Genomic DNA, 16,924 nt, shown 5'->3' on the forward strand with positions numbered 1-16,924 from the left:
AAAGCCAACTTCCATAAAAACTCATGTGTAGTAACCTGTATTGAAGCAGAGAACTTAACAGTAGCATCAAAGAAGATTTTTAAACACTTCACAAGACTCGCAGCATATGACCAGTCTGCAGCATATGGAGCATGATGACGGGGCTTGTTCTGTTTCTTCGTATTCCTCTTTTTATTTACATCTCCTTCACATTTAGATTCACTAGAACTAAGAAAATAATCTTCACTATCAATTACAACAATGTCATCATCAGTATTAGGTAAAGCTTCACATTAAGATTCTTTGAAAATATACTTATCTCGAAAGCTCTTATCTTCTCTTTCTAACCTCTTAAAGACCTTCTCATATGGAATGGAAGCTTCAAGCATTAGATATGTAGCATTCCACTTGGTCTTCACATCTAAGAAAACCATCTTCTTGCAATCAATCTTCTCAAGAGCAGCACATTCTTTGAATTTGGCTAACCTAGAGGGAGAACCAGTAACATACTTGATAACTGATCTGATCCTGCTAATTGACTTGTGATACAACAACACCGCATCTTTAACAACAAGCGCAAGAACATGCGCAGAACACCTTACCTAATAAAAGAATGAAACAAGGAAATATCAGTAAATTGTTATAAACTGAGTAATAACAAATGTACTTGTTCTAAACTGAGTAATGACAAAGCATGAAAGAATCAGTAAAGATACACAAGCATATACATAGGACAAGGAATTTAACACATTTTACATAGTGCGCTCATTTAAATTGAAGAAACATAGTTACAACAAACTGATGAGAAGCTACAAGTGGTATTATTCTATGGTTTCAGAGTGTACAAGCAATCATATTTACAAACTGTAAAAGCAATGCTACTAGTTTCAGAGTTACAACAATCCTACAGATGTAAAGTGAATGAGATCAGAACTGCATAACCCTAAGGATGGCAAGAAAACAAAAAAGGTATGTTACAATACTAGCTAGTATTTACAGAAACTGAAAGAGCTAATACTAGGTTAAAAAGTGTAATGATGCTATGAAAAAAAAATGTAAGTATGGCAGAAAAACCGAAAATGTAACTAACTAGTATTTACAGGCTAATATACAGATGATGCTATGAAACTGAAAGAGCCAATACTAGGTTACAAAGTGTAATGACAAGATGGAACAAAATGAAAGATAAGCAACAAATTCTTTGTAAATAAACGACTCTGCAAAAGAATGGACTGGGAGATAGGTAGGGACAAATTAATCACTAAACTTAAATGCTTGCATGCTCAAACTTAGTCCATAGAAACAACATTTAAGCATATTTAATTTAAGTCTAAATGAAAACATCATTACAATCTCAAAATCTATTTAAGCATTTAAGCACATTTAAACTTAGTCAATTTAAAACATGGAGGTCTATTACAATCTTAAAAACAAAGTCTAAATGAAACAATTAAACTACTGAAGAAGAGATTTAAGCATAACAAAAAAAAAACAAAGAACTCATTCATACTGAAGAAAAGATTTAAGCATAAAACAAAAAATAATAATCTAACCTGCATGTATTGAGCTCTAACTGTTGCTCATATCCAATTGATGACACTGGTTTGTAGATACTCAATCGCCACAGTATTTGCCCTGACATTGTCCAAAGTCACGGCGAAATGATCTTCTAGACCCCAATCCAGCAAACATTTCTCAAGCATTTTCCCAACTTCCACTCCAGTATGACCCTTGATCTGGCAAAATAGGATGATCCTCTTTTGAAGCTTCCAACGAATATCAACAAAGTGCACTGTCACACACATATAGTTGAAGTTGTTTGGAGAGGTCCATGTATCATTAGTGAGAGAGACTCTTTGTTTACTTTCTTTGAAATATTTCTTCAACTTTTCTTTCTCATCTTTGTAGATTGTTAAAAGATCTCTGTAAATGGTCATCCTGCTTGGCACCTTGAATCTAGGTTCCAACTGTTCATTATATCTTCTAAACCCTTCTCCTTATACAATTCTAAATGGCAGTTCATCTATTATGACAGACTCAGCCAATCCGCTTCTACACATATCCTTGTCATAACTAACAGCAACCAGTTGCGATGATTGTCCTGGTCTTGGTGGTGGAAACACTAAACTCTGTTGTCCCTTCAGCTTCTTGTTGGGATTCTCAGGACATGTGTCTTCATGCTAAAGGTGCCATTTCCTCGACTATCATATTGCAACTTCTTCTTGCAGTGCTTACATTGTGCTTGTTTTTCATTGGGCCTTACAAAATCATTCCATAGTTTCGATTTCACTTTCCCCTTCTTCTTTGATTCACTTTTAGTTGAAGGGTCCTGTGTAGCCTGCTGAGTTTCTTGTGTAGCATCAACTTGAGGTGTTACAGAAGGTGTCACTTCAGTAGAGTCAGCTGCAGGGGATTTAGAGGCTGGAGACGCACCTGCCATCTTGCAGCTCGATAACGAAACTGAACTTGATCCAAGCATTTTGTTCTGCAACAAACATCATTTCCAACATTTAGTTCTTAATACAAGCACACATATCTCTGCAACAAACATCATTTCCAACATGTAGTTCTGAATACAAGTAGGCCTATCACTACTCAAGAAGATAAGGAAGAACAAAGGATTTTACTTAAGCTCAAGCAACAATTTGGGAACCAATCAACATTACAATCATGGATTTCATCATCAAACCCTAGCTAATGTACTAATTGGTCAGGTATAATTTGTAACTCTAACAACTCAGTTACCAAAATCTCACTTCACAACATAAGTATTACACAAATAGTTCCAACTTTTATATGTGATATGAAGCATTTAACCGAGATTGATAAGAGTTAAAGAATTCTCAAAGACTAATTCATATAAAAACAATACCTCATATCAATCAACACCCGTCAAAAGTTTAAAACCCTTTTGCTCATAGTCACAGATCATAAATCACTTCATTAATCAACAAACCTTTTTCAAGACATTTTTTATCAACAAACCTTTTTCAAGACATTTTACATCAACAAGCGCTTTTACTCAATTTCATAATCAACAAAACCTCATAAACGCTGAAGATTGAACTTAAATCAAACATAACAAGTCAAACTGAAGCACTTGTTACCTGTTTGAGCTGACTATACTCTCTGGAAGAACTCCCCATCTTTTAATGAAGAACTCCAGCTGCTGGTCCTGCTCTTCAAGGTCTAAGAAAATTAAAAAAAATTAAATAAAAAATTATAACCCTGAATCGATCAATAAACAGTAATCGATTGACAACAAAAATCGATTGATAAACATAAATCAAACCATCTCGAGAATCAAAAGAAACCCTAAAAATAAAAATAAAAACCCTAGAAATTGATTAAAAAAAAATTCAATCAAGGAGAAAACACTTACTACTTACTAGATCATAGAGTTGGTGGTGCTCTTGAGTCTTGAATCTTGATGGAGGTGGAGGAAGCGACTATATGCAGTATGCTACTGGTGGTGAAAGAGGCGACTGGACTCTGGAGAGAGACCAAGTCTCGGAGAGGAAATGAAGACGTTGTTTAAGTTTAGGGTTTCCACTATATATACTCTAGGGTTACTCAAATTTAGATGGCTAGGATTGATCAGAATATAAATAAATCAACAACTTACATTAATCAGTTAATCGGTTCGGTTAGGTTGCGGTTATTGGTAGAACGGTTGGCGAACAGAAGATCTAACAGTTATTAAAATTAAAATCGTGATCGACCGTTGGATTATTGGTTCGGTTTACGATTACGGTTCGGTTCTGTGCATACCTAATAAAATCTCTTTCCAAAGATTCTCACAACCAGTAACATACCTGCTAAAGTTGCTTTGACAAAAAACGCATCAATGATAATCATAACATAGTCGCTATATAAAAGATCACAGTTTTAAACGTACGAATGCAAAATGGTACTGGAGTCATGTACATTAGGCCTAACAATTAATTTTCAGTCAAAGCAGGTACATTACCCATATAAACAACATTATATTGGGTCCAACATTTTCAAAAATAATTATGCATGTATTTTTCTAAATGAAGCCTATTATTCGGACGTCACATTCCAATAGAGCGTCACTAATAGGACAAAAACGGATCATCCGTTAGTAGTTTCAAAAACTTTTTATCTGAAATATTTTTATAATGACTAAATAGCCCTCATGTAGTTATTGATAATAATCTAATTAGCTAATAATTAGATTAATAAAATCATATTAAGAGAAGTATTTTGTGGGAAGTAAAAGTTGATTTACTAAATTAGTTTCTACCAAATTGATAAAATGAAATGATAAATAGTCTACCAAATTAGTTTCTTCTACCCTTTAAATAAAGGAAAAACCTAAAAATGGAGATTCTTCTCATGCAATTTATAGTTTCTCCCCAATATAAATTGGAAACTAAAAAGATACTAAGAACCATCTAGTTGAATCTCTAGAATTAGATGATCTAATTCCACCTAGAGAACACAAATAGGGTTGAAGAAGAGAAAATTCTCATTCTCACAAATATGGTAAAACCAAGCTAAAACTCTCCCTTCTCTTACCTTATCTCTTCTAATTTATACTAGCTCCAAGAGCATATTCCGCATATTCAAAGTATTTCAAAGATAGAAGATAAGTGGTGCTCCAATATTGATATGGGACATCCACAGTACATCAAGTTCTGATTCAGAGTGCCAGATGCATCATATGCCTGCAATATTGCATGTATACATCAGTACTATTGACCAGTACAAGTGCTGAAGTGCTTTCAAAACTCTTTAAGTAGAAGAAGTTCTCCACTTCTGAGAATATGCAACCGTTAGTGATTAGTCCAAGCATCCAAAATTAGATGACAACCATAAGCATAATTATTGAAACTGAAATATTTCGATAACCTAATCTACACCTACCATATACAACTCCTGATGTAACTAAACGAATTTACCACCTCAAATGATGAGACCGCACAAGAGGCAGCTAACACATATATATTCAGGCACAGAATCAGGACAATCAAGATCTAAAATGACCATATATCATTTCTGCACCTAACCGAAAAAGGCTCGGCTGTACTGGAAGGATACATCATTTTATTAAGGTGCTGTATTTCCCAAATGAATAGTTTCTTGCATTTCGAATTTAGGCGACAACATTTCTATTGCTATAACTCTCAGTACCAAGGCTTAGCCTTCAATGCCTACGTTCTAAGATTCAAATTACTACATTTCTAGTGCTAATTGATAAAAAAACAATGGAAGCATTATAAAAAAAAAACGTTCAAGTGACTACAATCCTGTTGTGATCCTCTCTATACCCTCCCTTAACCTTAGAACAGGGTTTGCATATATTCGATTGACTACGTTTCTAGTGCGAATTGATAAACAAACAATGGAAGCATAAAGAAATTAAAAGATACAATCGAATCCCTGTATCCATGAATCAGAAATTACCATCCATTATAGCTTTTTCCTACAAAAATCGACATTTCCCTGGCTTTATATCAGCCAAGTGGCCAAGCTGTGGAATTTAAGTGACCCGCAAAAAGACAGATTAAATTTTCGAATATTTCAGTGAAAATCAAATTCATACCTGAATTATCAATCGCACCTAGAAGAAATAACTGGGTGATGGGTGTTGCATGCGGCTGTTCTCAGTAGGGGACTCTCTTCTTCAATAGGTATAGGTAGATTCACTGACATTCAGCATCTGTAATAATTTTTAAGAAAGTAAAGAGAAATGGAGCTCCAATATGTAGCAGAATAATCGTGCCTTGGGAAAAGAATACACTAAAGAGCAAAATATCAATAGTGAAAATAAATCTATCTACATAAATAAAATAAATGTCAGCATAAGTTCATTCTTAACAGGTCAGAAACTGTTTGAAGTCTGGTACTGCGCAATACCTTAACAGGTGAAGAAAGTTCCACAACATTTGAAGGATGACTTCCCGTTTTTGATGTCAGATATCCAAGAAAGAGTTTGTCCTTCATATTTTCCATAATCCCTTGAACTATTGTCGGACTCCTTTGATTTTTCCCACCTTCAGCAGGCAGCACTCCAAGAATATCAGAATGGTTTACAGATACCTCTGTTTTGTTGTCCTCCGCAGCAGATGATCTCTTCTTTAAACGCAGGGATGACACTCGAAACTAATGAAACATCAGTCTACAGTCCTCACCATCGTGCTGCGAAGTGCGAATAACCGAAACAAAATATTTGTACTGCATGTTTAGGTGCTTGTAACTAATGTACAGTGAATCGTTTCAGATGAATGCATCTGCATTCAGAGAATAGTGTGTCCAGAAGCAACTAATGACTTGTGTTATATATATATAACTCACTGAGCTGCAGCATGTGCAGTTTCAAATACACCTATGATCAAGCGAATCGATCAGCAAAATGGACCTTTCGATCCAACTCAAACAAAAAAAAACTTCAAAACTGAGTTAGCTTTTAACTTAAAAAGGCTTTGATTTTTTACACAAATAAACTTATTTCAACAATCCTTGCATCAAATGTAAACAGGAAAAAAAATGAATTAAGAACCAAACAAAATGATGAACAAAAGAGTGAGCACTAACCAAACATTAAACTGACAACGGCCAGTTCTTCTAGACCTTGGTCCTCTTTCTACTTTTCTAAAGGATTGTTGTCAAATAACCTCCATCGATGATTTTGAAGCTCCAGCACGTTCAGCCTGACAGATTAAAGAAATTTGATGGTAAGTGTATAGAAATCCAGCAGATTAGGATAACCTTCTCAAAAAATAAATTGAAGCTGTAATCTAATAGTCACTTCCAATGGGACTATGGAGATGCAATAGGAATAAATGCTATTATGTAATAGGTTTCTCTTTCTTCTGTATCGCTTATTCTCTCTCTTTTACTTGGAAAATATTTAGCACGTTTTAGAAGTTATACGAAGGTACAAACAAATCTCTTTTGTGTATCATCCCTTTTCTTTTTTTAGGATTGACCTGTCCAAAGCATACAATATTATACTAAAGAAAACGAAAATGCCTCTACCTGATACGATGGTAAGTTTGGCTTTTCTCGTGCAACCTGTTTTTTCATGGAGAAAGAGTTTGTTCATTGACTTCTTTACTCATGCATCAGCAATGGCCTGTTAAATAGAAATGTGTAGTTTTTCATTAGAAATGCATTTCCCTATTTGATACGGGAGGAGTTACTTCGAAAAGTAACCTTCAATTATGTTTAAGTAAAGATAAAGCATCATAAATGAAAGAGACCCGAGAATGGCCATGTTTTCCTATTTCTTCTATTTTTTTGGTAGGACGGATATGTGAGTAGGTGTCATAAGTGAGGTTCGCTATCACTAAGGGCAAGCACCATGTCTAGACTTTGACTGTTCCAACTAAACTGATGTACGTTTCTAGAAAAATATCCCTAATGAAATAAGAAACAACTGATGTGTGGCATCAATTGTTTTGCTTAATAGCCTGTCTTAACTCACAGTGCTAAATATGAAGTAACACACAAAATTTAATGTATGTGTAAAATATAATATGTGATGAAGGTAAAACGTCTTACCGTTTTGGAGTGCTCTTGGCGAATTTAAAATATGGGACTTTTTTATGGGTTATCAAATCAGAGACCGAGTTACATTTGTAATTTAGACAGAGTTACATCTATTTATCTAAAGCGATAACTTTGAATCCGATATGCTTGTAAATTTTTCAGCTTTCTTTGTTTCATTTTGGGGTTTTAAGCTTGTAAATTAGCATAAAATAAGCCTAAAATGGGATATTCATTAAAAAATCAAAAAATTAGTAATGGTAGTATAGCTATTTCAAAAAATTTAGTAACAATTATAATTGTCACAACATTTCTACAATTCAAATTACTGTAACAAAATAGTTTTGTAACACTTATAACTACAACAAATTACATAAAACTAAAAAAAAAAAAGATTTTGGGCCCTCCATATTTTGGGGCCCTAGGCAGCCGCCTATATTGTCTAGTGCATAAGACGGCCCTGTCAGAGGCTTCTCGCATAGAAAATTTACAGACTTTTCCCATACCCCTGCAATTCAGAGCTCAAAATATGACCTGAAACCTAGCCAGAAATCGATCCAAGAGAAAACCCATACTTCATGACCTACAAATGATCTAAAAAAATGAATTCAAAATTTTACAGGCTCTTCCTACACCCATGCAATTCATAACTCAAAATATGTCCTAAAACCTATCCAGAAATCAACCCAAAATAAAACTCATACTTCATGGCCTACAATAAATAAATTAAAACACTTTCGAGACAGAAAATTGGAAGTATTGAGCTTATTGACCCCTGATAGTTCGTTTTAATGGCAACACGCAATAAATAAACCACACAAATGAATCCAAACCTTAAAAAGATTTTTTGTACTAAAATTCTAAAAATTTAGCCATAGTTTTGTCTACAATCAAACCTGTGTACCCAGTCTGTAGAGCATAACTTTACCAAATGTACAAAACATCTGGAGGAATCAAAATTTAAGACCGTATTTCAAATGCACCAACTAATTAATTTATTCAATAAGTTGCACCGCCATTGATAAATTAGTATTTCTCATCAAGATAACACAAAAACCATTAAACTACTTCAATTTTTTAACTTAAATTATACTTAAACAACTATTAAATATATGAAACCCTAGGTATTAATTTCTGAACTAATAACCAAAATCAATTACTATTACCAAAGTCTCTTCCTACCTAGAAAATCCCTAAATTTCAAGTGAAATCATATGAAGATGTTGCAAGCACTTGCTCAAGTATCAGAAGATGATGTTGTGATTCAATAAACCGTTGTTGATATCTCCAGGATAAAACAACATACTACACCTACTACTAGTATATGTCGTAGATGCTCAACTTGAGCTTGACAACTCAGAAAAACCCGAAAGGAAAATCGCGAATGCTAAAAAAAATAATATAAAATATTTTAGAGAAATCTCTTTCCCATTTTCCTATTAATTTTATAAAAGTAGAGAATTTGTTTGTATAATGGAACAATACAATTTATGAAAAGGAACTCCCCAATGTGGGACCAAAAAGTTTATATAGTCTCTTAAAGCAACTAGAAAGTGGAAACTCCACGATATGGGACTAATAAGTTTCATTCACAAAAGAAAATAATAAATTATTAGTTTTATTGAAAACTTAAAAATTATTTTTTATTAATCGTTTTCCAACAATCCCCCACATGAATGAAAACTCAATAAAATATGAAAAACACAGATAGACCTTGGTAAATCAACAACCCAATCTCATGACCCAAATTGTCTGAGCAAACAGAGGGACCGTGCATGTGGAAGTCATACTATCCATTCCAATGTCTTATCCCTCGCACAACAGTGTGTTTCCTAAGGTCATACTATGGATTGCATAAATCATAATAGTATAGAGGGATTTCATCTTTAGTTTCTCACAAGTGAAACTAAAGGTTTCTTTCACCAAAGTGAAAAAATCATGAACTAGTGAACCTTTAGTGACCCTTAGGTCCTAAGTTCCAGTAATACCAAAACCATAACAAACGAAAATCACATAAAAACGCAGGAAATACCATTTTAGGCAGAGGTGCCCATGAGGTCTTGAACCTTTGCTTAGTGAGATATTACCAGAATTACTTGCTAGAGACAGTGAACTATGTCTTGAACTGTTAGCGTTTGATGTAATTCGCGATAACAACCACGCAATGATATCTCCAAAGTTGTTGCCAAGCTCGTGTGGTTGTGTCCGTTTTGGCCCTGGACGTATCCCGTTTCTCATAATGCTCTAGAGAATCATCTCATATTCTCATAGAAAGCGACCCACTTCCTCCTTCAGATATGTGAATTCCATCAAGAGTGTTTACTGCTACAACCCACTTCAATCTTAAATTGAAACTATAAAACTGATTAAGACTTATTAAAAAGTCATCCTCCACATGCAGTCACACTATCACGTCTATACCATAGGGAAGGGACTGAGAATGAAATTCTTTGATAGTGTTTGCCTTTACCCACCATAAATTAGTTGTCTCATTCGAAACCTTGATCTTGGATATCCAGTAAGCATGGTTGAGTATCCTTCATGGCAAGTTTAATTTATGATCTTAAGCCCCATCCCCTAGATGTATTTCTAACTATCTTTTTGGACAAACCTTTCGTCAAATATTGCGCGATATTCTCCTTGGACTTTATTAAATTAATGGAAATAAAGCCGACTGAGATTAGTTATTTTTAGCTTTAGCTAGTATAGCTTGGATAACAAAATGTATATATATAGCTGGCACATGCCTATGCCATAGAGGAATGTCTACTAAAAAGAATCTTAGGCACTCGACCTTCTGTCTTGCTTTATCTAACGCAAACTCTCAGATTCCATAAAGAATTGAGAAATATATGTCTGTTTTGAAATCTTCCAAAAACAAACCCTTCTGTCAGAGTGAAAGCGAATCCACTCGTTGACTTAGACTTCTCTGAGTCAACTATCCAATTCGCATCACAAAGTCCTTCAAGGACAGCAAGATACCTTTCGTAAATCAAACAAAAGGTAATAGAGTATTTTAGGTACCATAATACTCTACTAAGTGCATCCCAGTTCTCTTGCTCTGGACTACAAGTATTTCTACTTAACTTACTCACAATATAGGCAGTGTCCTGGCTCTTATAGTTCATTAAATTCATCAGACACTCTATAACTCTTGAGTATTCAAGTTAATATACTTCATTACCCTTATTTTTCTTGAGTCTACAAGAAGAATCATACGTGGTACAAGCAGGCTTACAATCAGATTGATTGTATCTCTTAAGCAAAAATTCAATATAATAAGAACGACTAAGACTATAATTGTTAGATTATCTTCTAATACACTTGTCAGATTCATTAACTTATATCCACTATTTATTATCACATGATCAAATTTTCGTGTCACTGTTTACGTGCTTATTTAAAAACCTACAAAGATTTTTTCAACTTACAAACTTTGTCCTTTCACTACAAAGTCCTCAGATTTGTTTATGTAAATTTCTTTATCTAATTCACGGTTTTACAAAAGCTGTCTTAACATCCATCTGATGTATCTCTAAGTTTTTTATGGCAGCAATAGCAATTAACATCTCAACAGAAGTAATTCTCGTCACAGGTGAATAAGAATCAAGGAAATCTACACCTTATTTTAGTTTAAGCCTTTATCTACCAACCTAGTCTTATATTTTTCCACAGTTCCATCTACCTTATGTTTCCTCTTAAAGACTCATTTACATCCTATGGTCTTACTCCCTAGAAATAAACTAGCAAGCTCCCAAGTCTGGTTCAGACAGACTGAGTCCATTTCACTTAATGAAAATTCTTACCAGAATGAGGTTTCAGTAAATGTTATGGATTCTTTAAAGTCTGTGACTCATCTAGGCTAGGAATATTATGAAGTCAAGTCCATAAGAAGTCTCAATTCTAATCCTTTTACTTATCTTAGGCTCATCAATCTCTACTTTATCTTCCTTTGAAGCTAAATTATGACTAGTTGAAAAGACATCTATTGGGATCAACAACACATCTCTAAAGAGAGACAAGTTTCAAATTAACATGCTCAAAAAACTCAACATCCCTAGACTCCATAATAGTATTCACACCAAAGTCAGAAAAATCAGAGCACACAACCGAAAATCTATATGATGAAGTATACTCATCATACCCTATATGAAGACACAATCAACAATTTTGGTTCATATCTGGTTCTTTTAGGAGGAGGAATGGCAACCTTATTCAAACACCCCCACACTTAGACATATGCATAAAAAGGTTGTCTATCTTTTTCAGCAAGATATCATATTAGGTATTAATTTCTGTACTAATAACAAAAATCAATTACTATTACCAAAGTCTCTTCTTACCTAGAAAATCCCTCAATTTCAACTGAAATCAGATGAAGATATTGCAAGCACTTGCTCAAGTATGAGAAGATGATGTTGTGGTTCACTAAACTGTTGTTGGTGCCCGAGGAAGAGAAGTGGATAAAGATATAGATCCTGGTGGTGGTGTAGGTAGTGTTGTATGAGAAGATGTGATGTGATGAACCAAAGAAGAATTGAATATGTCTAAGGAAACCTCTCTTTGCAGCTCTAGTACTTGGCTGGAGAAAGAAAAAAAAAATTGGGTAAAAATAAAAACAAAAACCTTACAGATAAAAAATTCTAGGGTTTTTACATGTGTACCTTCTTCTTTGTTTCTTTTTTTCAACTTTGCCTCCTAAATTTCCTGCGGAGGATTACAATAAAAATCAATTATGGAAAACCTAAAGAACACGAAGGAAACATAAATCGCAGATAGAAAAACATAGAAGAAAGAATCTATAGTTTCTGCGCGAGAAGAAGATCAAAAGCGGTAGGAAACTGATTAAGATTGGCTTCTTATTTGATTTTATGGTAAAAAAATCGTATAAGTTTTTTTCTCCGGTGTGTTCATGCCGTTTTTTGTAGCCGAAAGAGTTATTTAGTGTTACATTCATATAATCTAAGGAAAAGTGGAATGGAGAATTTTCAAGGGGGCGGGGACGGTCACCCAGGGGTGGGTATTCTCACCACGCATGATGGAGCCTTATATGACTTAGGGTTTTAAAAGAGTAGATAGTTCTTCAGAAGTTGTGATATATGGTGTGTTATCTAAAGCATATTTTGTTGTAGTACTTATAACTATTAGGGATGTGGAACGGACGGACGGATGCGGTGTAGGGGTCACTGACGTCCAATTCGTCAAAGTTGCATATTTGGAAAATTCAACCGTGTCCGGCCCAATCATCCGTAAATTTGACATCCGCAGATCAGCGAGTGATGCGAACCGAATGCGGATTAGCGGCGGTGGACATTGGAGTGAGACTAAGCCCGTCACCAAGTGGATCATATGTAAATCTTGAAATGTTCTCTGAAGCGGACGAACCTCTTACTCCCGGTCAACAAAATTAAAGATATCTAATCTAATCTAAAATACATGTCATCTCTTCTAAAAATATTAAACTCAACTTTTGCGGGTGCGGATAAATACGCGGATTTTAAATTCCAGCCACAACCAAATCGCTAAAAGTGTGGATTAGAGAATCTCATCCGTGTCCGTCTCATAGATCTTGCGGATTGAGTTTCACCCTAATTTTGCGGACAAATACGGATGAAATTCGCGGTTTCGGACTTTTTGCTCACCCCTAATAACTATAGGGTAGACATCCCTATCATTTAATGGCCACCAAAAAAGTATGGTGCCAAAAAAATATACTACAAGGAAGCGGCCAAATATTTGAGTTAGCGATGCCATTTTTTCGCAGCCCAAATCTCCATTTTGCTGCCATTAAAGATTGTATACACGTTTATTTGAGTAATTTTTGACCCAAAGATAATTTTATTTTAATGTATTGGATATGTATAAAAATTAAAATGTGAAAGTTAAGAATACAAGTTGGAATGAAAAGCAAGAGTTTATTAGTTGAACCTTATTATCCATACATGATGGTATTATGGGTGAATTGTAACAAAATTTCAGAATGAGAAAAAGATTAACACAATCGATTCTTAAATTTGTATAAATTTTTAATGGAAAAGAAATTAGAAAAATGCTAATGGTGCTCCATTAGACTGATCATGATACAAAAGTAAATAAGTGGATGTTCAATTCCAATCTTCCATTCTGTTTAATTCGAATCTGTGATCTTCAACTCTCCAACATTCAAAATATCATAGGAATTACTCTGATTAATCACCCACCAATGTTCTAGTGGCATGATAAACTTTTAAGATTCGTCTTGTTCCGATAGCGCATCTTAGAGGTTTTTTTTTTCTTGTTCTGCAATAATTACAAAACCAAACACAAATGATTTATGTTATACTAACTTCTTATATTGTTAAAAAAAAAGAGATCATTGAAAGCAAAAATTCTATTTATGTAAGACAAACATGCATATATAATCACAAACCATTGGTAAAACACTGAAAACAATATCTTTGAGCCCATGTCTTCATCGAATCCTCTTTCATCCCCTCGTATCTCTCTTAATTAATCTATTCTATGCTAAAATTATGAATTAATAAATGAGAAGGAAACTAATTTACTAAATCAGGCGGGGCAATTAAACAAGAAACTGAAATTCGCTTGAAAATTGAGAGAGGAGATAGGATAAAACAAAACACAGAGCAGTCACTTATGAACGAAAACAAAAAAAACTAGGAAGAAAAAGTCAAAGACAGTAGGATTAGGAAGAAGTTAGAAAAATTTATGGATGAAATTCCACTCAATAACCAACTCATGCACGTCTCTCAGTGGTCCACCACGTAATAACATAGATTAGCTTGCGATTACATTAAAAGCCTGTTTGGCGATAATTAATATTGTCGCGAAATTAGGATTTTGCCGTCGACATCAATTTTAGTCGTCATTCTAAAAATTTAGCTACAACATCATTCCTGCTAGCCAATTAAAAAGTTTAGCGACCATTTTAGACCTATTTAGCTACGTTATTTCCTTTAGGTCACAAAAGTATTTTTCCTGCAACCAAAATGTAAATTGTCGATGTTAATTATCTTTGGCGACCAAATTGTATATGTCGCTCGGAATTTCATCACAAAATGCTAATATTTTTTTATAAAAACACTTAGGACTAGAAAAGCACTAAGGCAGATACAACGAGTTCATAGTAGCATTGGCACCGGATGTGTCACTCATCCTGCCAGCAGTGTTTTTACAAAAGAGAGCTAACTTAAACGCCTTATAGTTTTGATTACGGTGGATAATAGTTAGCTTTGATAGAACAAAAGTAACCAGATTGATTGATATGTTTCTACGATGCTCTTCTTGACTTCTGTTTTTTTCGTAATAACTTAGATGAAATCTTCCTCTGGTAGCTTCATGATATAGCATTTTGAAGTGAATCAGGATTTCCATTGTCTCCGCAGTTATTTCTATGTTTGTTCGCTGCATCTCTTGGGCCCACTGGAAAGCTAATTATGCTCCTCTTGTCGCTCCCCTAGCTCCTGCGTATCCTGGATATCCTCTGGTTCCAACGATGTTTCCTGAAAAATCCATCATTATTAGAGCAGTATATAACAGTAAAGTCTCAGGGTCCTGGAGAGTACAAATTCTGATAGTATTCCCATATGCAGAATTTGTATTCTGGTCATAAGGAGATAGGCTTTGAAGAATTGTCGAATCAGCTTCCTCAGGGAGCAGAGAGAAAGTATTCATAATGTGTTCCGGCAGATAATGTATTCTTTGGTGATTGCACATATGCTGCTTGATACGTAGCAGTAAACTTAACATTGGGCTGTATGTTTCTGAATATCAGGTCGCATCTTGCTTTCCAGATATACCAGCATGCAGTAGCATAGATGTTGCTCTCATTACTAGATATTCCAGGTAAAAACCAGGAGTTTGGCCAGTCTATGAAAATGGTATTGCTGTCGAATTGAGGGTTGCAAGATCCAATGATTTCTTGCCAAACCAGAGTGCTTGAAGGACAGTTGATGAACAGGTGTGTCATAGTTTCTTCCTCCCCACTGTTACAAACAGTGCATGTAGGGTTTATGTAGTGGAGGATGCTAGCAGTTTTAGCATTAGTGGGAAGAATTCCATGCGCACATTTCCATATGAAGATTCTGATACTGGAGCTACATCCATGTTCCAGATAGCTTCCCAATTCCATGTGATGACATCATTGTTGTAGAGACTGCCTACTTTAGCTTTATATAGAGCTTTGAAAGAGAAATCACCTGTGTCATTTAGGTTCCAGATAATTATGTCTTCTTCATTAGGATGGGTCTGAATATTCATGATTGCAGCTGCTTCCAAGTTGTTGAAGTAAGTGGTAACATGTGTTGCATCCCAGTTTCGGGAAGAAGTAAAGCTTCCACTTTTACCATATTGTGAGGACATATCTGAGGTTTATGAATTTTTGAAGTGGTGTTTGGGATCCAGATATCCTCCCAAATGTTGATCTTCCTCCCATTTCCTATTCTCCAGTTGCAGTGTTGTTGGATGTTGTTGATGCCTTCCAAAATACCTTTCCAGATCCATGAGTCTCCTTCCTATGATTTGATGTCCATATTGAGTATATTCCTGCCTAAAATATATTTTTCATCCATTAGCTTTAACCAAAGGGATTCCTAGTCTTGTTCCAGTCTCCATCCTATCTTGGTGATCATGGCACTGTTGAATAGCTTCATATTCATGAATCTTAGGCCCCCTAGTTTCTTAGGTTTGCAAACTGCTATCCAGGCTTTTGGATAATATCCAGTAGGGTTTTCCACATTTTCCCCCCAGAATATGTCCCTTTGGAGGTTGTTGATATCTTTGCATGCCATTTTAGGCACCTTGAAGCAATTCATTTGGTAGATGCAGAAAGAGGAGGTGACAGATTTTATAATTACCTCCCTTCCAGCAGGATTCAAGGGAGTATATTTCCACCCAGATAATCTCAATTTTAACTTATCTACCCCAGGCTTGAAGGAGGAGATTTTAACTTTATGGGTGAATAAAGGAGAGCCTGGATATTTATCATCAATTTGAAGAACTTGGACACCCATGACACTGCTAACTTGAGGGATGAGAGCTGGGTTAGTGTTGTTACTGAAGAAAACCCCATATTTGTTGAAGTTAATAAGTTTCCCGGAGTTTCTTCTAAAGAGTTGAAGAATATGCATAATACTACGGGCTTCTAGCAGATTACCTTCGCAGAAAATCATACAATCATCCTCAAATAGAAGGTGACTGATCGGAGGTGTTGTTTTGCAAATCTTGATTCCAGTGATTATGCCCAAATGCTCCACGTGTAAGAGGGTTCTATAGAGGGATTCCATGCAAAAGAAGAAGATATGTGTAGAGAGTGGATCACCTTGACGAAGACATCTGGAAGGTTTAAAGAAGGTATCAGGAGAGCCATTAATCAACACAGCAGGTGTAAGTTGATATGCACTGAAAGATCTTGTTGCACCTTTGGTTATTG

The 16,924-nt window shown here is 35.1% G+C and overlaps 1 long non-coding RNA gene across 1 annotated transcript; it reads right to left on the reverse strand.

The window, feature by feature from the left end:
• Positions 1-13,393: 13,393 nt before the first annotated feature.
• Positions 13,394-14,079, reverse strand: LOC113309142. Its single transcript, XR_003340363.1, has 2 exons — positions 13,904-14,079; positions 13,394-13,773 (listed from the first exon to the last, which is right to left on the reverse strand). It is a non-coding gene; the product is annotated as an uncharacterized LOC113309142 (long non-coding RNA).
• Positions 14,080-16,924: the final 2,845 nt, after the last annotated feature.

This window comes from Papaver somniferum, chromosome 9 (genome assembly GCF_003573695.1).
Source record: "Papaver somniferum cultivar HN1 chromosome 9, ASM357369v1, whole genome shotgun sequence".
Lineage (NCBI taxonomy): Eukaryota > Viridiplantae > Streptophyta > Magnoliopsida > Ranunculales > Papaveraceae > Papaver > Papaver somniferum.